General features: G+C 44.6%; 1 protein-coding gene across 2 annotated transcripts in view; it reads left to right on the top strand.

Moving 5' to 3' along the window:
* Positions 1-4,559: 4,559 nt before the first annotated feature.
* Positions 4,560-11,250, top strand: part of LOC124551138 (organic solute transporter alpha-like protein) — a 293,236-nt gene continuing 286,545 nt past the window's right edge. For both annotated transcript variants that reach the window (XM_047126101.1, XM_047126100.1), the window contains exon 1: positions 4,560-4,720. The gene's annotated coding sequence lies outside the window, so the exon portion shown is untranslated. The remainder of the gene's footprint in view (positions 4,721-11,250) is intronic.

The raw sequence follows: 11,250 nt of genomic DNA, 5'->3' as shown, positions 1-11,250 counted from the left end.
TAACTATATGGCTCTGTACGAGCCCTAATCTCTCTTATCTTCGTGGTCTTTCCGCGAAGTGTAAGTTGGCGGCAGTAAAATTGTACTGCAGTCAGCCTGAATTGCTGGTTCTCTAAATTTCCTCAGTAGCGATTCACAAAAAGAACTTCTCCTTTCCTCTAGAGTCTCCCACCCGAGTTCCTGGAGCATTTCCGTAACACTCGCGTGATGATCAAACCTACCAGTAACAAATCTAGCAGCCCGCCTCTGAATTGCTTCTATGTCCTCCCTCAATCCGACCTGATAGGGATCTGAAACGCTCGAGCAGTACTCAAGAATAGGTCGTATTAGTGTTTTATAAGCGGTCGCCTTTACAGATGAACCACATCTTCCCAAAATTCTACCAAGGAACCGAAGAGGACTATCCGCCTTCCTCACAACTGCCATTACATGCTTGTCCCACTTCATATCGCTCTGCAATGTTACGCCCAAACATTTAATCGACGTGACTGTGTCAAGCGCTACACTACTAATGGAGTATTCAAACATTACAGGATTCTTTTTCCTATTCATCTGCATTAATTTACTTTTATCTATATTTAGAATTAGCTGCCATTCTTTACACCAATCACAAATCCTCCTGCAGTCACTCAACGACGACACCTTCCCGTACACCAAAGCATCACAGCAAACAGCCGCACATTGCTCTCCACCCTATCCAAAAGATCATTTATGTAGATAGAAAACAACTGCGGACCTACCACACTTCCTTGGGGCAGTCCAGATGATACCTTCACCTCCGATGAACGCTCACCATGGAGGACAACGTACTTGGCTCTATTACTTAAGAAGTCTTCGAGCCACTCACATACCTGGCAACCAGTCCCATATGCTCGTACCTTAGTTAGGAGTCTGCAGTGGGGCACCGAGTCAAACGCTTTCCGGAGGTCAAGGAATATGGCATCCGTCTGATACCCTTCATCCATGGTTCGCAAGATATCATGTGAAAAAATGGCGAGTTGCGTTTCGTAGGAGCGATGCTTTCTAAAGCCGTGCTGATGCGTGGACAGCAACGTCCCTGTCTCAAGGAAATTCATTATATTCGAACTGAGAATATGTTAGAGAATTCTGCAACAAACCGATGTTGAGGATATTGGTCTGTAATTTTGAGGATCCGTCCTTCTACCCTTCTTATATACAGGTGTCACCTGCGCTTTTTTCCAGTCGCTCGGGACTTTACGTTGGGCAAGAGATTCGCGATAAATGCAAGCTAAGTAAGGAGCCAATGCAGTATTCTCTGTAAAATCGAATTGGAATCCCATCAGGACCTGGCGATTTATTTATTTTCAACCCATTCAATTGCTTCACAACCCCAGGGATGTCTATTCACTATGTCCTCCATACGGGAATCTGTACGAGACTCAAACGGCGGTATGTTTGTACGATCCTCCTGCGTGAAAGATTTCTCAAATGCTAAATTTAAAATTTCATCTTTCGTTTTGCTGTCTTCCGTTGCCAGGCCAGACTGATCAGTGAGTGACTGGATGAAAGCCTTCGACCCGCCTACCGATTTTACGTAATACCAGAATTTCGTTGGGTTTTCAGCAAGATCTTTTAGTAAGGTAATTGCGCAGGTCGCACCAGTGTTTAAGAAGGTTAGTAGGAGTAATCCATCGAACTACAGGCCTATATCATTGACGTCGGTTTGCAGTAGGGTTTTGGAGCTTATACTGTATTCAAACATTATGAAGCACCTCGAAGGGAACGATCTATTGATATTAATCAGCATGGTTTCAGAAAACATCGTTCTTGTGCAACGCAACTAGTTCTTTATTCGCACGAAGTAATGGCCACTATCGACAGGGGATCTCAAGTTGATTCCGTATTTCTGGATTTGCGGAAGGTTTTTGACACCGTTTCTCACAAGCGACTTCTAATCAAGCTACGGGCCTATTGGGTATCGTCTCAGTTGTGCGACTGGATTGGTGATTTCCTGTCAGGAAGGCCGCAGTTCGGGGTAATAGACGGCAAATCATCGAGTAAAACTGAAGTGATATCAGGTGTACCCCAGGGAAGCGTCCTGGGACCTCTGCTGTTCCTGATCTATATAAATGACCTGGGTGACAATCTGAGCAGTTCTCTTAGGTTGTTCGCAGATGATGCTGTAATTCACCGTCTAGTAAGGTTATCCGAAGACCAGTATCAGTTGCAAAGCGATTTAGAAAAGATTGATGTATGGTGTGGCAGGTGGCAGTTGACGCTAAATAACGAAAAGTGTGAGGTGATCCTCATGAGTTCCAAAAGAAATGCGTTGGAATTCGATTACTCGATAAATAGTACAATTCTCAAGGTTGTCAATTCAACTAAGTACCTGAGTGTTAAAATTACGAACAACTTCAGTTGGGAAGACCACATAGAAAGTACTGTGGGGAAGGCGAGCCAAAGGTTGCGTTTGATTGGCAGGACACTTAGAAGATGCAACAAGTCCACTAAATAGACAGCTTACACTACACTCGTTCGTCCTCTGTTAGAATATTGCTGCGCGGTGTGGCATCCTTCCCAGGTGGGATTGACGGAGGACATCGAAAGGGTGCAAAAAGGGCAGCTCTTTTTGTATTATCACGTAATAGGGGAGAGAGTGTGACAGATATGATACGCGAATTGGGATGGGGGTCATTAAAGCAAAGAAGTTTCTCGTCGGGGCGAGATCTATTTACGAAATTTCAGTCGCCAACTTTCTCTTCCGAATGCGACAATATTTTGTTGAGCCCAACCTACATAGGTAGGAATGATCATCAAAATAAAATAAATCAGAGCTCGAACAGAAAGGTTTAGGTGTTCATTTTTCCCGCGCGCTCTTCGGAAGTGGAATGGTAGAGAGATAGTATGATTGTGGTTCGATGAACCCTCTGCCAAGCACTTAAATGTGAATTGCAGAGTAATCAAGTAGAAGTAGAAGGTGGTAGTGGTTGAATGCTTCGCGCATCAGCCTTCGCGCCTCACTCAGCAGAAAACATATGACAGCCTTACACTTGAGGCGTACCGATTTTATGTGGGACACCCTGTAGAAGAGCAACTCAGACGTGTGAGGACGTGACTTACGAGGCCTCCGGACTGGAAAGAGATAGAAACATGCGCATTGTTTTAAAATGAGGCGGCATTCATTGTCAACACGTCCAAGAGATGGCAGCACCGTACGGCAGATGGAATTTTACCGCCAGCGGCGAGAATGAGAACTGTTTTAAATACTTAAAATGGCGACGTTTTCCTTACTTGAACAGCGTGCAATCTTTCGTTTTCTGAATTTGCGTGGTGTGAAACCAATTGAAATTCATTGACAGTTGAAAGAGACATGTGGTGATGGAGTTATGGATGTGTCGAAACTGCGTTCGTGGGTGCGACAGTTTAATGAAGACAGAACATCGTGTGACAACAAACCGAAACAAGCCGGTCTGACGACATGATCGAGAAAGTGGAGATAATTGTTTTGGGGGATCGCCGAATGACTGTTGAACAGATCCCTCCAGAATTGGCATTTCTGTGGGTTCTGTGCACATAGTCCTGCATGACGACCTGAAAATGCGAAAAGTGTCATCCAGGTGGGTGCCAGGAATGCTGACGGATGACCACACGGCTGACCGTGTGGCGCGTTGCCAAGCAATGTTGACGCGCAACGACAGCACGAATGGGACTTTCTTTTCGTTTGTTGTGACAATGGATGAGACGTGGATGCCATTTTTCAATCCAGAAACAAAGCGCCAGTCAGCTCAATGGAAGCACACAGATTCACCGCCACCAAAAAAATTTCGGGTAACCGCCAGTGCTGAAAAAATGGTGTCCATGTTCTGGGACAGCGAGGGCGTAATCCTTACCCATTGCGTTCCAAAGGGCACTACGGTAGCAGGTGCATGCTACGAAAATGTTTTGAAGAACAAATTCCTTCCTGCGTGTGCTGTTTCACCAAGACAACGCACCCGCACATCGAGCTAACGTTACGCAACAGTTTCTTCGTGATAACAACTTTGAAGTGATTCCTCATGCTCCCTACTCACCTGACCTGGCTCCTAGTGACTTTTGGCTTTTTCCAACAATGAAAGACACTCTCCGTAGCCGCACATTCGCCAGCCGTGCTGCTATTGCCTCAGCGATTTTCCAGTGGTCAAAACAGACTCCTAAAGAGGCCTTCGCCGCTGCCATGGAATCATGGCGTCAGCGTTGTGAAGAATGTGTACGTCTGCAGGGTGATTACGTCGAGAAGTAACGCCAGTTTCATCGATTTCGGGTGAGTAGTTAATTAGAAAAAAAATCGGAGGCCTTAGAACTTGAATGCACCTCGTAATTTGCGCACTATTGCCTGTGAAGCAGTTACGTGTGTGGCCGGCTTAATCGGCTAGGCGACGCGCGTCCTCGGCGGAGGTCGCCAAGGTTGTTGACCGCGGCCGGGTTGCGCCGGCGTCGCCGTCGGCATTACGGCGGCCGCCCCTCACCACGCACCCTCCTCCCCCCCTGTATCTCTTGCTCGTGGCGCTGTCTGCGGCGGAGGGCCGACGCGGAGTCGGCCGCCGCGACGGCGAGTGAAAGTGAGAGCTGGCCGCTGCCGCCACCAGAAGCCGTCTCCAGTCGGTCGTCCGCGCGCCACCGAAGAGGCCCGCCAGCGAGCGTTCGGGTCGAAGACGTCGCTACTGAGCTCCGCAGCCGTACTGCACTCTGCCTGCCGGGACTGTCCGCTCGCCGTGGGAAGGTACGTTCGCAACGTCCACACAGTGTCGTAGTCGCCGTCATCGTCACTGTCGTCATTGAGAACGATGTCAACTGTCAGACATAACAAATATGCATTCAACATCGCGTTGTGATTGAAGACAGAAAATTTTGGAAAATAACAAATTAAAACCTTCTTTTTAGGGTTCAGTACCTCATATATTCCTGATGGGAGGCGATCTGCAATGTATGGTAACTGAAAAAAAAAAAACACAAGCCAAATCGCTAAAAAGCATGTTATCGGATGGCCGGTTTCGACATACCTATGCTTTCAACATCGGATCTTACGCTTTTGAATTTACACAACACATTATCTAGCAGTGAAAAGGTTCTTTGACACAGGCAGCACCAATTCGTCATCGTTGTTGTTGTTATCATCGTCATTCTCGCTGTTGTTGTTTCTGTTGTTGTTGAGAATGATGTCAACAACAAATATGCATTCAGCATCGTGTTGTGATTGGTGACCAAAATTTTGTAAAACGGCAAACTAAAACCTTCCTTTTAGGGTTCTGTGTCTCATATATTCCTGACCTGGTCAGTCTGGGTGCTATCTGCGATGTATGGTAACTGAAGAAAACTTCATAAGCCAAGATAGCGAAAAGAGAATTTTATTGGCTAGCCGGTTTCGACAGAACTATGCTTTCATCATCGGATTTTATGCGTCTGAATTTGTACAACATATTAACCAGCAGTGGCACCGGCTTTGCCGCAGTGGATACATCAGATCACCGAAGTTAAGCGCTGTCGGGCGTGGCCGGCACTTGGATGGGTGACCATCCGGGACGCCATGCGCTGTTGCCATTTTTCGGGGTGCCCTCAGCCTCGTGATGCCAATTGAGGAACTACTCGACCGAACAGTAGCGGCTCCGGTCAACGAAAACCACCATAACGACAGGGAGAGCGGTGTGCTGACCACAAACCCCTCCTATCCGCATCCTTAGCTGAGGATGACCCGGCGGTCGGGTGGTCCCGATGGGCCACTTGTGGCCTCAAGACGGAGTGCTTTTATTATCCAGCAGTGAAAAGGTACGTTCACACTGGCAACACCAATGTGGTCGTCGTTTCTATTGTTGAGAATGTTGTCAACTGTCAGACACAGTAAATAGCACTCAGCATCGCGTTGTGATTGGTGACAGAAAATTTTGTAAAATAACTAACTAAAACCTTCTTTTTAGTGTTCTGTACCTCATATATGCCTGATCTGGTCAGACTGGGGGTGGTCTGCGATGTATGGTAACTGAAGAAAACTTTAAAAGCCAAGATTGCTACGTAAGCATTTTATTGGTTGACCCGTTCCGACTGAGCTGTGCTGTCATCATCGGATCTGATTTTGAATTTGTACAGCATATTATGCGACAGTGTTAAAAGTCGCTTCACTTTCCGGATGTACACCCCACTACCACAAAGGTCAGTACACATCGGCATGTCAAATGTAAATTGTACCCGCGCCGACTGTAAGTATTGGTGTTCATTACCAGCTGGCAACTCGTAAGCAACACTCCATTATTCCCCATACCTGTACAGACAGACCTGCTCCACACAAGCGATTCCTAGTGTCATCCAGGAATGTTTATCAGATGATTTTCAGTTTTAGATCTTCTAAGCAGATTGAAACTGGTGTTCCAAAGCTAAAAATTAACAGCTTAAGTGCGATCACGACTTAAATATAATACATCAATAGATTGCTGGTTTTCCAGGAAAGTTTTAAATTTAAGCACTGTTGTTCACGCCGTTGAAATAATGTAAGCGATAGCCATATAGTGTGTGCTAAATAGTCTCTGTTGGCTGAGATGAACGTAGAACCAATGTTCACTTGGCCGTTTCGTATTGTCCTGCCGTTAGGCCTTTGAACTGAAATGTCTTATGCCGTGTCATTATTTCATTCAGTCTTCATAGCGTGTAGAACTTGCATCTTCCTTGTATTTATTGCAAACAAGAAATAGCAACGAATATCAGTAATTAATCCATATCTAGGCTTCACGATTTTAACACTTAGTGGCGTGGATCCCGTAGGAAGACGTAATACTTCCCCGTGACGTGTGCGATAACCAAACATGGGTTTGTAACGTCACAACTCGATAGTCTATAGCAGTATTATCGTTGTAGACCACCGTTTCATGCAACCTATAATGTATACGTTCATCTATTGTGCCCGTATCTATAGACACTAATTGCCTTTTCAAGCAGTTTTCATTCATTAACTGTGACTAATGACACTTTCACTGCCAGTTTCTAATAAGCCACTCCTAGCAGCGTTAACTCGAACTCCACCGACACTCTGCTGTGATTGAGTCACTCTCTCACCAAATCAAGTCATCTTTGTGATCGGCCACATCTGAATGTCCTCGTCATTGGTGCCGAATTGTGACGTCGTAGCGTTATCTCCAGCCTACGGCATACGGCACGAGAAGAGGGACCAACGAACTCTTCCTGTGAGATCCTCAAAACTAAATTCTAAAATCACGAAATCTAGACATAAATTAACAACTTCTGATGCTTATTCACGGTTATTTGTAGCCTGGAAAAACACGCAAGGAAGGTGCAGTTCTTTTTTGCCACTTAGTTTGAATGAGATAATTAGTAATAGATGCCACAGCACTTATTTTATGTACACTGTCTGACAAGAGAAGTGAGGCGACCAGAACGCATTCTCAGATGTCAGTGTACTTCCTGCACGTATACACCATTGGCCATTGCGATAGCTAAAACAGCCACCAGAGTGCGTTAGAACTGTTCGTGTTTAGTGTTGTTTCCAGACCTGGTAGAATAAGGGGCTTGAGCAGCGTCATATGTTAAGTGATGGCTGTGGAGACGGCGCCTACACGTGTCAAATCTCTGTCAGGGGCTGATTACGCTGTCTCACACGACTACGCGACATCTCCGTGCCCTTCACAGTGATCAGTCAATATCTGATACCGATCCCACCCCTCCCCCCGCTATATATCCTACCAGTCCTGGGAACAATCCTAAACATTAACAAACTAAGGTATTATTATTGCTGTTCTACTTGTCACGGAGGATTGAAGATCATTTTCCCAAATTCATCATCTACAAAAAAAAAAAAAAAATAATTAGAAACAATTTATTGAAATACTTAAACTATATACATTGCTGATGTTTCTCAAAATTGTATTTCACAAATAAACTGTGGATACAAATTTACAGCAGTGGAAAAACATTTTTATTATCAAGTTACAAATAAAAATGTCTAAATATCGTTAATTTAAAAAAAATTGAAGATATACAGATTAATCGCTTTATAGCAGTGATATTCTACTTTATTCTAGTATACTGACCAAATGATTTAATAAATTGTTCCATTAAGTTACAGTAGATCACTATTTTCATTGTCATGATCACAGCTACACTGTAGCGCTTTCCCATAGAACTATCGGGCTACTTCTGATGATGTATCAAAAAATCTGCTAGTTTCTTTACGTGACTAGATTTGTGATTTCCTGTCAGAGAGGTCACAGTTCGTTGTAATTAACGGAAAGTCATCGAGTAAAACAGAAATGATTTCTGACGTTCCCCCGATTTAGAAGAAATATCTGAATGGTGCGAGAAGTGGCAGTTGACTCTAAATAACGAAAAGTGTGAGGTCATCCACATGAGTGCTAAAAGGAATTCGTTAAAATTCGGTTACGCGATAAATCAGTCTAATCTAAAAGCCGTAAATTAAACTAAACACCTAGGTATTACAATTACGAACAACTTCAATTGGAAGGAACACATAGAAAATGTTGTGGAGAAGGCTAACCAAAGACTGCCTTTTATTGGCAGGACACTTAGAAAATGTAACAGATTTACTAATTAGACTGCCTACACTACATCTGTCCGTCCTCTTTTAGAATACTGCTGCGCAGTGTGGCATCCTTACCAGATAGGGCTGACGGAGTACGTCGAAAAAGTTCAAAGAAAGACAGCACGTTTTGTATTGTCGCGAAATATGGGAGAGAGTGTCACAGAAATGATACAGGGTTTGGGCTGACATTTAAAAAAACGTGTTTTTCCTTGCGACGGAATCTTGTCACGAAATTCCAATCACCAACTGTCTCCTCCGAATCCGAAAATATTTTGTTGACACCGACCTACGTAGTGAGGAACGATCACCACGATAAAATAAGGGAAATCAGAACTCGTACGGAAAGATATAGGTGTTCATTCCGCGCGCTATACTGTATTGGATTAATAGAGAATTGTGAATGTGGTTTGATGAACCCTCTGCCAGGCACTTGAATGTGATTTGCAGAGTATCCATGTAGATGTAGATGTTTTTGTCACTCTCATGGTTTGTAGGTTTCGTTACAGTTGACTAACAAATGTCCTCGAAGCTATCTGTTAGTTTTCTTCACGTCAGCAATGATCGAAGGGGGAAAGTACTTTGTTTGGACTTTGAAGATAGCATTAGTTTTATATAAGAACTCTACTGGCGACATTTTGAATGGTAGCTACTCCTTTATTAATTTTGATAGCAGTGGTGTTGAAATCGTATGCATACCAGTCCTAGCCCTGAACCATACAGCTATCATGGTGGCTCAGAAACTCACGATAGTGTGATGGTTTCAAATTTTATCAATTCCTTTTTTAATGGTATCATATATCCTATCACAACTATCCTATCAGGGGGCATGTACCTGTGACCCCCGATTGGGAAGTAGTGAGCTATTTTGTCAAACTTTCTACGACAAGTGGTAGATGTTCACATTTTGGAAAACTAGTTCTTTGTATACGTCGATATTTTAGACAACTTTTACAGTTTCGTGTGTAAGATTGAACAGGCAAATCGTAAATTTTCATAAAATCTCTACACTGTAATGGATTCATTTAGAAGTACACGAATACACGTATAACTCATTTTTTGGAAATTTTGTTGTTGTTCAGTTTTGTGAAAACGCTCCTCAGCTGCAACCCTAATCATCTACAAGGGCTTTTCGGAAAGTAAAGAACGATCGGTCGCGAGGAAACCAGAGCGCACAGTACACAGATGTATCAGGCAGTGGCTCTAGTATGACTGTAGATAGTGACACGTCGCTCTTCTGAGTACACGGTGCGCGCGTAAAGATGCCTAGAAAATAGTGTTTCCCGCCATGTAATGTAAAGCATTCCGTCTTGAGGCCACAAGTGGCCCATCGGGACCATCCGACCGCCGTGTCATCCTCAGCGGAGGATACGGATAGGAGGGGCGTGTGGTCAGCACACCGCTCTCCTAGTCGTTATGATGGTTTTCTCTGACTGGAGCAGATACTATTCGGTCGAGTAGCTCCCTAGTTGGCATCACGAGGCTGAGTGCACCCCGAAAAATGGTAACAGCGCATCATGGCCCGTATTGTCACCCATCCAACTGCCGGCCACGCCCGACTGCGCTTAACTTCGGTGATCTGACGGGAATTGGCGTATCCACTGCGGCAAGGCCGTTACCTTTTCCCGCCATGTATGGGTCCCTATCGAGAGATTTCGCCTGAATTCATGCAACCCCACGTAACGTATATGTCATGCATTTCCATCTTCATGACAATTCTCAGACCCACACTGCACAGTCAATGAGGACTCTCCTACAGAGTTTTTGATGGGAAGTGTCCGATCACCCGTGATATAGCCTGGACTTGGCTCCGTCTGATATTCATCTCTGCTCAAATGAACCGCTGCCGCTGGACACAACATTTTGGCTCAGACAACGAGGTTCAGTCCAGCGTAGGAAACTGTCAGGAAGGAGGCTATCTTCTATGACAAGGGTACTGGAAAGTGGGTACAACGGTACGACAAACGTCGAAGTTGGAGCGGCGACTACATAGAGAAGTACCTGGAAAGTGTAGCTAACTGTTGCAAATAAAACAGTTGTGAATTTCACTGTGGTTTCCATTTCGCCACCCATCGTTCGTTCCCTTGCGAATAGCCCTTGTACATACTAGCCGGGTGTGTACATGTAGGAAGTTACATCCTTCCGTGTCTTTCCAGGCGGTCACACTTTATGAAAACCACTGTGGATTACACGGTGTAGGTTACTTTCCATTGCAGCACGTATGGGGGTTTCTTCCGGGTCCATTCGCGAGTGGAGTACGATAAGAGTAATTAAACACCCATCACTTCCATTGTAAAGAGCCTAACCTTGTCGTCACTCTTCGTATTGGAACGATATGTTGGGGTTGTATCTTTTTAGATTCCTCGCTTAATATTGGCTCTTGAAAATATCTAAGTACCATTCGAGGGATACTTGGCGTATATATCTCAAAGAGACTGCCAATTCAACTTTTTCGTGACCATCTCCCTGAGTCAAACAGACCTTTGACAATACATGCTGCCTCTATCTATATACGTTCGCTGTCCCTTCTTAATGTGCTGCAACTTTCATGAAACACCTGCCATCTTGCGCCATTCTGGAGATGCATTTTGCGCTCCTGCCTCTCTCTGCTTTCTCTCCTATTCTCGTTCCAGAGATCCAGTCTCGGAGCGCCTTCGTTGCGAATCGATTTAATCTGGAAATTGCCACGGACTGTCACGTCAAAATCTCAG

Source organism: Schistocerca americana, chromosome 9, assembly GCF_021461395.2.
Source record: "Schistocerca americana isolate TAMUIC-IGC-003095 chromosome 9, iqSchAmer2.1, whole genome shotgun sequence".
NCBI classification, from domain to species: Eukaryota; Metazoa; Arthropoda; class Insecta; order Orthoptera; family Acrididae; genus Schistocerca; species Schistocerca americana.
Note: the sequence above shows the minus strand (reverse complement) of the source record. Positions and strands in the feature narration are given on the sequence as shown.